General features: G+C 45.2%; 1 protein-coding gene across 2 annotated transcripts in view; it reads right to left on the bottom strand.

Annotated features, from left to right (window-relative positions):
- Positions 1-13,718, bottom strand: part of LOC119393244 (diacylglycerol kinase beta) — a 405,235-nt gene that overhangs the window by 182,643 nt on the left and 208,874 nt on the right. The window lies entirely within an intron of this gene.

Raw genomic sequence — 13,718 nt, 5'->3', positions numbered from 1 at the left:
CGATACTCTTTCGCGTTTTGCCTTTTGCGGCATCGGGCGATATCGGCCACACCGGCAGCCGCGTAACAAGCAACGCTCGGTTCGGCACAATGCTGTCAATTAAAAACAAAAATTTTAAACGCTTACCAACCGACGCCTCCCGCGTCATCGGACGGTAGCGTTTCGTCCGGATCCTCGGAGCTATCCCCGCGTTGCGCGGGGCTCAGCGACACACTTCACAATGACGTGTCCAGATACGGCACTACATGCAGCGCATTGCTACGTAGCAAGATATCGCGCTCAAGGTTTGTCAGATCAGCCAGACTCATTGTGTGCACTATACGACAGACCATGGGACCGTCTGCTAGGCTACGCATGTGGTTCGTCGTAGCCATGATTGCAACACCGTCAAAAAGAGCGGTGGCAAGACACTGTGTGCAGGCCACCATGAGGCAAGACTGCGCGGTGATCGGAAGCATGGAGGAAGCGACCTTTGACGTCAGCGGGAGAGTTAAATGCGAAAGGGAACGTTTCTTGCAGTCGTCTGCTTGAGTTTTCAACTTTGAAGACTAATAACATCAGTTATCGTGCATCAATTTTCGTTTTCTTTTTTGCGTTCGTCTCGAAATTGATTGCTACACGCATTCCAGCGCTAAATAAGACAGTTGTAAAAGCGTCGCAGGGTCGATTTAAACACGGCGTCGAGCGCAAATGTGCAATGTTGTTTTATAACTTTATGTGCTTATGTCAGCTGCGTGCCCCTCCCGCGACACGCTAAAAAACAAAAAACAGAGTCACAACTATCAAGGACTCGTTCTTCCATTTTCGCCACCGCGCGTGACATTGTAACCATTTATGCTTAAATAATTATGAGGGACGCCGTGGTGGAGGGCTCCGGAAATTTCGACCACCTGGGGTTCTTTAACGTGCACCTAAATCTAAGTGCACGGGACTCAAACATTTTCGCCTCCATCGAAAATACAGCCGCCGCGGCCGGGATTCGATCCCGCGGCCTTCGGGTCAGCAGTCGAGCGCCATAACCACTAGACCATCGTGGCGGGGCAACCATTTATGCTTGACTGACGAGTTAAAGAGCTAGAAAGTGTTCATCGACAGGTTGTACAAACGATCTGGTGCAACATATTAGCGCGACACTAGCGTTACGAATACGTGGTTGTATTGTTCACTTTATTTCAGTGTACTCGTTCCACTTGAGCGAGGCATTATACGCCGCAACAGCTTGCGCCTGCGTAGAATTAATATTTTTGCGCTCACGTATTTATTTAACAATAAAACTATTTCGCTTTCGATTCCGCACTACCAGACGAAGAACACAGCTAAATTATGCTCTGCATTACGTAGGCAGCGATGATGTGAAAGTAAGGAAAGCGAACAGCGAGAAAGCTACGGCAAGACTAAGACGAGGATACGGGACACGTGAAATGAACATCACGAGTGCAAACTTTTAACAAGCTTGTTTCGAAGGACGCACAAGTAGGTGCAGAATCCATACAGTAGCGTGAAACTGCTCTTGCAAATAAACATTGAGTCGTGACCAACTACGCGTAGCGTCGACATCGCCATTATTTACGTCTTTATACAGAAAGCCACAAATAAATGTTTATTTGCGACAGCAATTTCACGCTACTAGGTGAGTTCTGCATATATTTCCATGCCGCTTTTTTTTTTTTTTTCAATGAACCATTTGAACGGTAAAGAACTGCGCGATTGACGGGACACAAGAAGAAGTAGTACACAGGACAAGCGCTCTGCGCTTGTCCTGTGTACTACTTCTTCTTGTGTCCCGTCAATCGCGCAGTTCTTTACCGTTCTAATGTCATACCAACTAGCCCCACAACGCACTTTACTTGAACCATTTCAACGTTGGTATTCATGCATGCATGCATGCGTCAATATTACTGCTACTCTCATAGCTCTTGCATTATTTCAGAAGCGGCAGCAAACGACCACTCTTCATTCTCATGGGCCTCTCGATGCTGATCACCTACGTCCAGAACCATATGCTGGAGCTCAGTCCAGGACTTTTGTATTACACTCCTCTGGGAAAGTAAGAGTGAGCTTCACAACGGATTCATTTGTGTGGCACGTTAAATGTGACGTTGAAGAATAAAGGTTAGAACGTAAAGTAAACGAAAAAATTTAAACTCCTATCCAAATACATAGGACAAGAGAAATAGCTTTGCTGGGAAACGACAGGAACAATATTATTGAAAGCTTTCGAACTTTTTTAAAAAGCCAAAACTAGACTTTAGTTCTTGCATAAAGAGTTTTTTTTTTAATTAGGCCATAAATTGTTTGAAAAATATGGTTGAAAACTTCAAAATTTCAGAAAACAAGGAAAATTTGCAGTGTTTTAACTGAACAATGATGAACGATATCAGAATCATATAAACTGCTCTTTCACTGCTAGTTCGTCGCTAGAATAATAGGACGAAAAGGCGCGAACAGATTTGCCTGATTTGATCGGTACTTTAAAAGAGTAGAATTTTGGGCCAATTGGTGACGCATATTTGGTAAAGTGAGGCTCAAAATATGGGACAAAAAAAGCGAGACAGACGGCACAGGCGATCGGTACAGGCGAGGTATGCACGCAGAACGACGGCTCGCTGCACGAAGTTCGTGTTCTCAGTTTATATTCTCCACGAATCACAGACCACTAACACCCAAGATTTCTCCTTTGTGTTCCGCAGACACACCTATGCCGGTTCTGTCTATTACATGCCTTACACCCACATTCCGAGCTACTGCATAGGAGTTCTCGCTGGCTACTACTTCACGAAACAGCCTACACGGAAGCTCTCTAGGGTAAGCATAAAAAAAGTAAACTTGTCTATCTCTTGTTGTTTTTATTATCCGCTCTCTATTCTAAAGATATAAGAACGGTTACAATTTCCTGGAACATTCTGTCAGGCAGTTTTGCTCTCATCAGCTATTACATAACCGCACAATTGACACTCATATATTAAACAAATGAATGTAGAGGAAGTTTGAATGTAGAGGCGTAGTTACTAAAGGAGTCTCATAGTGCACCCAAAGGAACAAATCCCCGCACCTCAAGAAGTCTCCTTTTTTGCAAACTAGTGACAAGTGCAGTCGACGCCTCCAGGTCGCGCGCGAGGTAGGCATGGCATCAAAAGACGCCGCCTGTCAAGCACAGACGTAAAAGAGGAAAATAACATCTTAATTTGGTGCTCTGCATTAATGAAGCTGCCCCTGCTAGCTCAATTTACTTCCGATAATAAGAAAAAAATATAAAAAGGCTCGAAAAAAATCGTGACCAGCACCTAAAGTAGCAGAGTGTTCGTGGTAATAAAACAGACCACGATATCTGTCTGCATGCACTTTCTTTTTACTAAGTCCTACTCACCTTCATACCAACAGGAAAAAGCTCTGACTATGGCCCATGGCCAGCGTACTGTTCTCAACTTCAACAGATAACTTTGAGAACAATGAAACTGACGCTCGTATATATTGAAAAGAGCAAGTCTGCGATGTATGTAAAAACTGTTTCGTAGTTTTTACACCATTATCCGTGCCCGACTATATTTTCTACATCATATGCTTCAGGCTCAATGTTCATTTCATTTCATTCTCATCTCACTTACCATTATGAAACATGGAACCTAGTGTACGTAACTTACCCATTTCATTTCGTCCACAGAAAAACCTCTCAGAATATTAGGTTTTATTTAGATAGAGTTAAAGAGCCCGTGTCGCAGAGATTCCAGTGTCGGAGTTGACATGAGCTGACATTAGTCCATCGCGCACGATAGCCAATCGAGACGACAGGAAAGAACCGGCGCGTGATTGCATCGCAACGCATGGTGGCGAAGAAATCAGAACTGATATCCCTCGTATATAGACCAACAGAGTTTTTCCACACTTGTGACGTCACGGGAATCGCGCCGTTGTCGGCAAAAAGGCATACGCCAGGAAAGATTATAGCTATTTGTATATTCAAAGGTGGTTTAGACGCGTTTAAGTCTTCCCTGTCGTAAGAATATGCACGAAGAACGACTACGATTTTTTTTGAAAACATAACCTGTGATTTCGTGCCCATTATTTTGTAGAAACCGTAGAAAATTTGACAGTACTTGTAAACTGACTGATCTCTGCAACAAGCACGCTCACTGTCCAGCTTCTTCCTTATATTTCTTTCTTTCATACAAATGCTTCTATTTCATTAACCTGCGATCGAGCTACAGAAATCTTCTTGTGTCGGATCAAATAGTATATATAGCTTTTCCTAAATGCCCAAATATATATGTTAGCCCTTTCTTTTCTTTTTTTTTACATGATACAGTGTAAAGCTTTGACTGAGTGGTTGAATGACCGAGATTGACTTCCCCACAGCGGAAAGTGGCCATCCTGTGGGTTGCAGCCCTTGCTGCCATTGGAATATCCCTGTGCGGCACAATCATGTGGACGGGAACCGAACAGCCGTCCCGAGTCACCACGGCCATCTATGCCGCTACCACTCGTACGTTGTACTGCGGAGGCCTCGCCTGGGTGATGTACGCCTGCCTGACAGACCGAGGCGGTGAGCAAAAAGACTCTTCATATACGCCAAGAAGCTTCGTAGTAGTCTCCTATTTAGTTGTGACGTCACAATAACTCACGGGGTCCATTATGCGTTCGCCTAAGACGCCTCGAAGGCGAAAGCCGTGTTGTTTTTCCTTTCAGACGATGTATTGATTCTCACCCGCCGCCCTCCGAAAGCCCTCTGCACCTAACAAACTTTTGCACTGTCGCCCTTTTGACGAAGTGACAATGCCACGTGATGTCACGACGACGTGATAGTGATGTCATAGTGACGTCATGATTACGTCACAAATTCTGGCTATCTGTGACGTCGTGGTGACGTCATCACGTGATAATACCTTTCCTTCAGTCGTGTTTACGCCGCCGACGCGGCATGCCGGCGGTCAAATTTCGCGGTTCATGAGGTATCTAAGGCCTTCACCTAAAAAAGAAAGCTTGAAGTGTCGACTCTATAAAGTAGCACTACACGGTGTATTAGCTATTTTTCGGTGTATTAGCCATTAGCCATCTGTCACGTCGCGCCTGCGATAGGGTGTTCAGCATTCAACAGGCTTACTCTGGTGCAGAAATATCTTAAAATGTGTTTAAAAAGAACGGCTGCTAAAACTCCTTGATTGACAAAGACGTGCGTTCGGTCCACATCTACAATTAGCAATAAGGCCGTTCGCTTTCACTTTTGTTTACATTTATTGTCTGTTCCTTCGTATCATTGTAACTAGCCGATAACTGATCGCCTCTAATGTGAACGTTATTGCCACTTAGAAAAAAAAAAGAACGCGCTTTAAGGCTCCTTAGGCACCTTAATAATTAAGCCAATCGGTTCTAATTTATTTAAAACGTATCAGCGCGACCTTGGGCGAAAACATAAACCAAAGAGCATACAGTTGAGCCAACGTTGCTGTCTAGTCTTTGATTTATGGCTTTGTCCAAGTTGCACTGTTATGTCTACAACTTATCCATTGTTAACCAAAATTTAGCTTCAGGTCCATTTCATTAATTTTGCGCGAACTGCGACGTTCTATAAGTGAGCAAGGCCAGGTCGTGAGTGAGCAAGGCCAGACGGGCGCGCTTTTGTGCAAGCATATGAAAAAAAAAAAAAAAAAAAAACTTTCGTCGCTTCCGTATTTTCTACCTCCATTTTTGCACAAAAGCCAGCCGACACGGATTAGTAAGTTCCATCACGCGTGAGTAATTGCCTCGCTTAGAAACGCTGCTTCATTTCACTGGTTCGTGATCGAAATAAGTAATTGAACATTTAAGAGAAATAGCGCTGCCCAATCTCGAAAAGGGCTGAAATTTTTTTGCCGAGCACTCTTGTCCGATGAATAAAATTCTCCCTTATACGATCACGGTATTTTAAGGACAGCACTCGCGAACGCTAAAATTTTCCGAGAAGTGGCATGTCTTTCCCATTTTTCTCGAAGCAGATGCGTATTGAGAGCGGCATACAAAATAAATCACTGTCGTAATCAAAGTTGCAAGTTTACTTAGGCAAATGACATTCTTGCGCCATACTGCGTGTTTATATGCAATTCATCCGGCGCTTAGGAACGTTAGAGTCTTGGAATGGACGCCTCCTCATCCGAGAACTGTTCGTAAATTTTTAATGTCGTCCTTGTTCTCCACAGCGAGAGGACAGAGGTTGTTTCCATTAGGGAGTCTAGCCTTTAACATCATCGAATTCACGCGTAGCCCACTGAATTCACCCGCGGTTCGGCAGTGGTGAATGAAAAAAACAAAAACAGTGTTATTCCCATTCCTCTCGTTTACAAAAAACTTGTGGGGATGAAGCTACGATGACGCGAGCTTACGGAATAATTTATATTTATCATTATAACTTCGTTCTTGCACTGCCACTCCAACAGGATCCCACTAAGAAAGGAAATGCAGTCTGCGGCCGAGAGCCCTTGGTTGTGCAACATAGTGTATTGAAGAGAATGTTTTCCTAAGCCAATGCCACCCGTATTCTGTTTTTATTCATGTATCATGATCAATCAATAATAGACGCTCATTTTATGCGCTGTCCTCCTTAAACAATGCTTGATTTCAGGCCTGTAAGGTATTTTAAAATGAATGAATGAATGAATGAATGAATGAATGAATGAATGAATGAATGAATGAATGAATGAATGAATGAATGAATGAACATTCTGTGATGAAGTATGATTATGTGCGATGTGCGATCTCCGATCAAAATAAACACAAATAAAAGCAAGAGAAGAAAGAAAGAAAGCATAGAGAAATAAAATATCACGGAAAGAAAAAGAACATAGAAGAAATAATAATGAAAATTAGATATTAGTAAAACAAGAACTGTAAAAGATGGGGAAGGCGTCGGTCCTAACTAAATCGCAGTAGTTTGTGTTCTTGTTTTGCAATGACCATCCGGCACGTTTGATGCGCAGGATTTCTGACCGATGTCCTAGCGTGGCCCGGATGGGCTCCGATCAGCAGGCTTTCCTTCAGTATTTACATTATTCACGACTTCATGCTGTACTACCAGTGGGTCGCTTTCCCGAGCAAAGTTAAAGGCGGCTACTACTTCATGGTAAGTACTCAGACAATACAGCACGCGCTGAATTCGACGGTGAATGATTATTGTAGAGCACATCGCGTTGTTTTAATCGTAATGGTACGTACGAGAAGTGCATCGAGACAGTGGTAGAATAGGGCTGTCGCAGAAATTTTATATGGCGCACAGACCGAAATAAAGAATAGCGATGCACTGAATTTCCTACGAAACATAATTTAGAGCGAACTCTGGTGCTGATATAACGTAGCTATGATGAAGAGAGGCCCTCTTTCGAAACCGTTGGAAATAACTTCTTGCTGTGTATGTATGCGTATGGTCTCGAAAGGGCCTCCTATCGACCCATCGCGCTTGCCAGCTGTTTTGGAAAGGTGATGGAGAGGATGATACTGACTCGCATAGAGTGGTACCTGGAGCATAACGAGATATACCCCGATGCTATGACCGGCTTTCGGCGTGGACGGTCTTCTATAGATAATGTTATTGACCTTGTCACGTCTGTGCAGCAACAAAAAAGCATAAAGAGATTATCTGCAGCAATGTTCTTGGACGTGAAAGGCGCATATGACAATGTATTGCATGAAGCCATCCTGAACGCCTTGGGTAACATTGGATTGGGGGGCCGCGTCTATCACTGGATCTACAGCTATTTGAAGGACAGAACTTTCTTTGTTCAGACAGAAGATGGTGCAACAACGCAACATTGTACTTGTCGCGGCGTACCTCAAGGTGGAGTCCTGAGCCCCATACTCTTTAACCTTGCGCTCATCGGTCTTGTTGACGTTCTTCCGCGGTCTGTGCATCTGTCAGTATACGCAGACGACATCTGCATCTGGGCGTCAGGGGTCACGCGTCTACACGTACGAGCCAGGCTTCAGCGAGCGGCTACACTGACGGCAAACTACCTCCAAGGACGGGGACTGAAACTGTCGTCTGAAAAATGCTCAGTGGTTGCGTTTACGCGCAAGGTAATGACCCCATACGTCATCAAAATCAATGGGCGCACGATCAGCTACGTGAAGACCCACCGTTTCCTGGGAGTAATCATAGATCGCGACTTGTCCTGGAGCCCCCAGATCGCCTACATGAAAAAGAAGCTCGCCACGATCACACACGTCCTAAGGTTTCTTGCGGGAAAATCGTGGGGTGCATCTGTACGAGCGATGCTTCAACTGTATACTGCACTTTTCCTCGGCTTCATGCGCTACAGTTTACCTGTACTGGGCAGGACCCGAAGAACAAACTTACGCGTACTCCAGTCGATTCAAGCTCAAGCACTGAGGATATGCCTTGGGCTTCCCAGATGCGCGTCCTCAGCAGCGACTGTCGTCATCGCTCGTGATCACCCCATCACAACATACATCCGCGTCGATGCTTTAAGAATGCACATAAGACATGCCGCCCGGATTCCATCACACCACCTCGCCTCACTTCCAGCTGCTAGGCCACACTCTGCATTCAGCGGAATTATTGCTTCGCATAGCGCAGTGATTCCCACGAACTTCACGCACGCAGCAAGATCGCCGTTGCCGTTGTGGTGTTTACATCCACTGGAAGCCCTGATAACCATTCCCGGTATACAAAAGAAAAAACACTCGTCATATCTGGCCCTACAGCAAGCCACTCTATTGTTCCTGCATGAAAAACACAGTGGACGCCTTCACATTTATACTGACGGTTCAGTTTCTCCTACAAGCTCAGCAGGGGCAGTGGTCATACCCGAGAAATCCGTCACCATAAAGTTCAAGACGTCGCACTTGACATCATCGACGGCTGCAGAACTCACCGCCATCCGTGTTGCTCTAGAGTTCGTAGTGGAAGAAACGCCACAGGCATGGTCAGTCTTCTCTGACTCCAAAGCAGCGCTCCAGTGCATTATGTCCCCATATCGTCATGGACCAAATGAACAGTTAGTCGTTGACATAAGACTGCTTCATCACCGCGCCATTGAGAAGCGCCACAGCCTAATCTATCAGTGGATACCGGGCCATTGCGGTATCTACGGAAATGACCGTGCTGATGAGGCTGCCCGATCTGCCCATGATGCTCTCCATTGTGCAGCTATACCGCTGTCAAGAACGGACGCCGCAACAAGGCTTCGTTCCCATGCACGTGAACTGACACTGGCACAGTGGAACTCGACGGAATTTACCAACGCCCGTCTTCACAACTTGGACCCGAATCTACAGCTCCGTCTTCCGTCGGGAATACCTAGAGCTGAGGAGACGCTCCTGTGCCGCCTGTGGCTCGGGGTGGCCTTCACGAAGGCCTACTCATTTCGAATTGGAATGGCCAGCAGCCCGACATGTGATAACTGTAGCTGCGAGGAGACAATCGCCCATCTTCTCTGTGAGTGTCCTCGCTTCAGTGCACAAAGAGAAGAACTGTCCGCAGCGTTAAATAGACTTGACAATCGTCCACTGTCGGAGGAAAAGATATTAGGACACTGGCCGAAACCATCCTCGGCACGAAAAGCTTTGAAAGCGTTATTGCGCTTTTTGCGCAAAACTAATCTCATAGACAGACTTTAAGCAGTGTCGTTTATCGTACTATTGTTCTTTTTTTTTTTCTTTTTGTAACATCCCTTTTCTATCATCTTTCACTCCCCCTTCCCCTTTCCCAACACAGGGTAGCCAGCCGGTCTGAGAACTGGCTAACCTCCCTGTCTTTCCGTTTTTCTTCTCCTCCTCCTCCTCCTCCTCGAAAGGGTGCACGGAAGCTGCGCTTTTGGGTGCTTGCATTTCGCTTTCGCCGGTGAAACTGATCGGATTTCATCTCTTCGGAAAAATTACAAGCGGCCGCTTTCTTTAAAACCTCGAAGTGGCAATGGGCTCTTTGTGGGAAGGACTTCAATTATGCTATTTGACCCGACCGCCTGTCTCCTTTAATTAAGAAGCTAATTAATTTATTTTTATAATTACATGCCGTCACGAATGTTTCTGCTTATCTGTATATGTCTAAGAACAAAGAAAAAGTTAGCGCAGCTTGCACTAAATCGCGCATGGCTGGGTCGCAAGCATAGCCTGTGGGCACCTAACTGGTCCAGGCTTGGCTAGGCTTTTACCCTTTCTCTTTCCCACCCCTTGCTGTACTATACTGTACATAGCTGCGTATGTATCCCATTAGAGTTATTGCATCCCACGCCGGACAAGTGGGCGCACGTGTTCTGGGAGCGAAGCAGGAGGCGCCAACGAAGAAGAGAGCGCGAGCCGGTTCATAATGATAATTTTCTATCTACGGCACACGGCCAACCTCGAGCATAACAGCTCTGCTGTAAAATAAAAGAAACGAATAATTCATATTACCTTTGGGGAAATTAGTTCGGGCGCATTTATATGATCTAAGTACACGGGTGTTTTTGCACGAGACCCCATCAAAATGCGGCCACCGTGGCCCGGAAGCCGCATTTCGGCGGGAACGCAATACGAAAACGCCGGAGGGGTACTGCGGGCAAACCATTGTTACCGCTGTTTTCTAATCAGAAAGCTCAGTGCGGTATTTTATTGCATCTATTTTTTCGCAGTCAGCCATGCGTCTTAGCCTTGTAGACTATTATAGCTTAGGTATGCACCACATTTGACGCAAGCTATGAGCTTCACGGTGCTGCTATTCATAGTGCTGCTCCCGCGAGGCACAAAACCCGTTTAACAGGTACAGTAGATTAAAAAGAGCCGTACACCGTTCCACCTGCACTACAGTCGACAATATCACTCCGACGTTCTGCCTGCAGGGGCAGTTTGATGCTGGAATGTACAGCAACCTTATTTTTACCAATAAGATTCGTGTAGCTATCAAGTAGGCCTAGTATAGGATTTCTTCTTTTTTTTCTTCCTACCTTTTTCTTTGCTCATCCTGCGTGCTCCAGGCTATCACTGAGCACCCAATTCGTCATCTGCCTTATACGGGTTACTGAGAGCAATAATCAGGAAACCCACAGCAACATGAGGATTGTCTGAGATAAGGCCGGCGCTACAGACACGCCTCGAATGATCCGCCCCACCTCTTTTTTCGAGATCGAAATTGCGTCGCGAAAGAAATAGACCACGCCATGCGGAGGCTCTTAAATCGTGCAGTAAAGAGGAAGCTACATAGCGTATATTGGGGTGGCCGCTTACACCAAAAATAGTAGGCTAGAAAAAGTTGAGTTCAAATCTGGCTAACATTTTTGAAGACCTTAGTTATTGCGCACAACGAAGCAACGTTGCCTGGTTGAGAAAGTATAATGAACTTTTGAACAGAACATAGCCTTGGCGACGCACGGGAGCCAATGGAAACGAGTCAAGCTCCAGCAACTGGGATAAAAAATTGTTTCTGTTCTAGCAGCCTTGCGTCTTCGATGTAGCAGAACAATCTGATGCGCTCTTTCCGTATATTGAAACTTAAATGCCAAGGGTTAATATTGGCCACTATTGAATCAGCAACAGTATGAATAAAAGCACTCCGAGCCCTCTTAGAGGGACTTCAAGTCTATTTTTGAAGTAAATAAAGAAATAAAAACATATGTCACAATAAAAAGCATAAAGCATGTTGTCACAAGAAAATCAAACAAAACGACAAACAAACTGTATTCATCACATAACAGAGAATCCGAACCAAGAGTCCCCGGATTCACTTACTTCTTTTGTTTCTTTTGAACTTACTGTCTGCGTCACTTTCTCCGGTAACAATATGCATATACTGCTCACTCCGCTCATTATTTTATAGCAGCTTCATTTGATGCTCATTCAGCTTGATCTGCTTCCCTTTATTTTCTCTTTCATGTCATCCCCTTCTTGAAACCAGCGTTGCTTCTTTAGATAAGAGCCTGTGGAGGATCACAATGCACGGTTCGCTCTCTCATCCGGCTGATAAAGGCGATGTGTGCACTGATTAACGTTAAATCTCTGCAACGCCACGGAGACTAAGAAACGTTGACAAAAACTCGTAAACCAATTCTCCGCTTACAAAACTGCGCTGAGCTTTTTAAAATTTGGCTTGAATGGCCCCTAAACCACTCCGAGTTGTTCAAAGACGTGAGAGTGTTTTCTTCCTCGCCTGCCCTACTTTTCCTACAGGCGTTATCTCCTCCTCGCCACTTGTTTCTTCATAAAACACGTGAGCAATGTAAGCACTAAGAGACGAGCCTATCAGGATTTCGTGCTTTTCGGCTACACTCTGTTATCTCCGCTTGCGCAGTCGAAACCTCACAAAACGAAGTGAAATCAGTTGACCACGCACTATAGTCATGCGAGATAAAACAGAACGGGCGTGCAACTGCGTGGCAAGGCAGGCTAGGAGAAAATTCACAACTGATATTCCTCGTATATGGGCCAATCGAGAGCTACATTTTTCATGACGTCACGTGAACGGACTGCTGGCTGGCGTCACGCATGGTGCCGAAAAGACGGAAAACGCCAGGGGACAGTAACGTGATCTTTCTCTGTATTTTCAGGTGTTATCTTGAGGCCCTTTAAGGTTAGATGTCGTAGGCCGCGTTTCAGATTCACCGAGCGAAACAGCGCACTCAGACTTTCTAAACCCACTCAGAATTATGAAAGCTGCATAATAATAGCGAGCTAACAATCGACATAAGTTACAAAGATGTCCGCATCTTTGATAAATTTAGTGGTCCTCCTACGCTCGCCCCCATCCGTGATGAATTACGTGCGAGATAACTAGCGCTCCTATATTTCACACAGTGGTTTTGAATGTGGTTTTTAATGAGGTGAAACAAGTACTAGCTTCTACAGAACTGCATGGTTTTTTTACCGACAGATTTGTCGGTTCAAGGCACTTTACAATTTTAGCGAAATTGTGTACAACATATTGCTTTCGCGTGACCTGACGCTCGTGCAGGCACGTAGCGTAGCCGCTGACAATGAAAGAGCGTCCCAATTTCACCCCGTCGAGAAGTCATCGCAAAGCGTCCTTAAGCGCACTTCAAACGGCAATTTACGGTGTGGTGTTCCCGGACTTTAATAATGTTCGCTTCAACGGCAGCAATCCCGGGTATTCCGCGAAGCGGTCGGAACGAAATCTCTTATGAGGCACTTTTACGACAAGGGAAATAAGGAAAACGAAGGGGAGGGGGGGGGGGGGAATGGGAGGTGGTCTAAAGACATTAGAAGTGGCTATAGGCTTGCAACACGCAGAGATGTGGCAACAAAGGCGCGAAGGAGGGCCTTGATGTGAAAAACGTTTTTGACACACAACTGTTTTCCAACCGTTGTGTCAGTAGCAAAATTATTGACATTTGCATCACAGTATTGCTGAACGTCATAAAGCGTTATCGAAACTGACCCCATTTTGAAAGAGGTAAGGCGAACGATATTTCGCGAGAAATCATAACAGCACTTTTTTCTTTCACGCCCGTTTTTACGAAACGATTTCTTTTACGTATTCTTTAAGCCATGATTCAGCTAAATAGATGATTTCCCATAAGTATACTGAAATTGAAGCTGAGGCACCTTGCTGCCTATTTGCCAGATGGTGCGTGAGTATCGTTTAGATTCACTGATGAGACCTGGAAAGCTGTTGTTGCCTACTTTTTTTTTCCTGCACCAATTTTATGATGTGGGATTTGTTCCAGCGACGGTATTGCCTTGCTTCTTGTTTGGGATGATTTTTTTCATACGCTCTCGCCGTGCTGTACAAACACATGCCCACA

This window comes from Rhipicephalus sanguineus, chromosome 5 (assembly GCF_013339695.2).
Source record: "Rhipicephalus sanguineus isolate Rsan-2018 chromosome 5, BIME_Rsan_1.4, whole genome shotgun sequence".
NCBI classification, from domain to species: Eukaryota; Metazoa; Arthropoda; class Arachnida; order Ixodida; family Ixodidae; genus Rhipicephalus; species Rhipicephalus sanguineus.
This window is presented reverse-complemented; position numbering and strand designations above follow the sequence as displayed.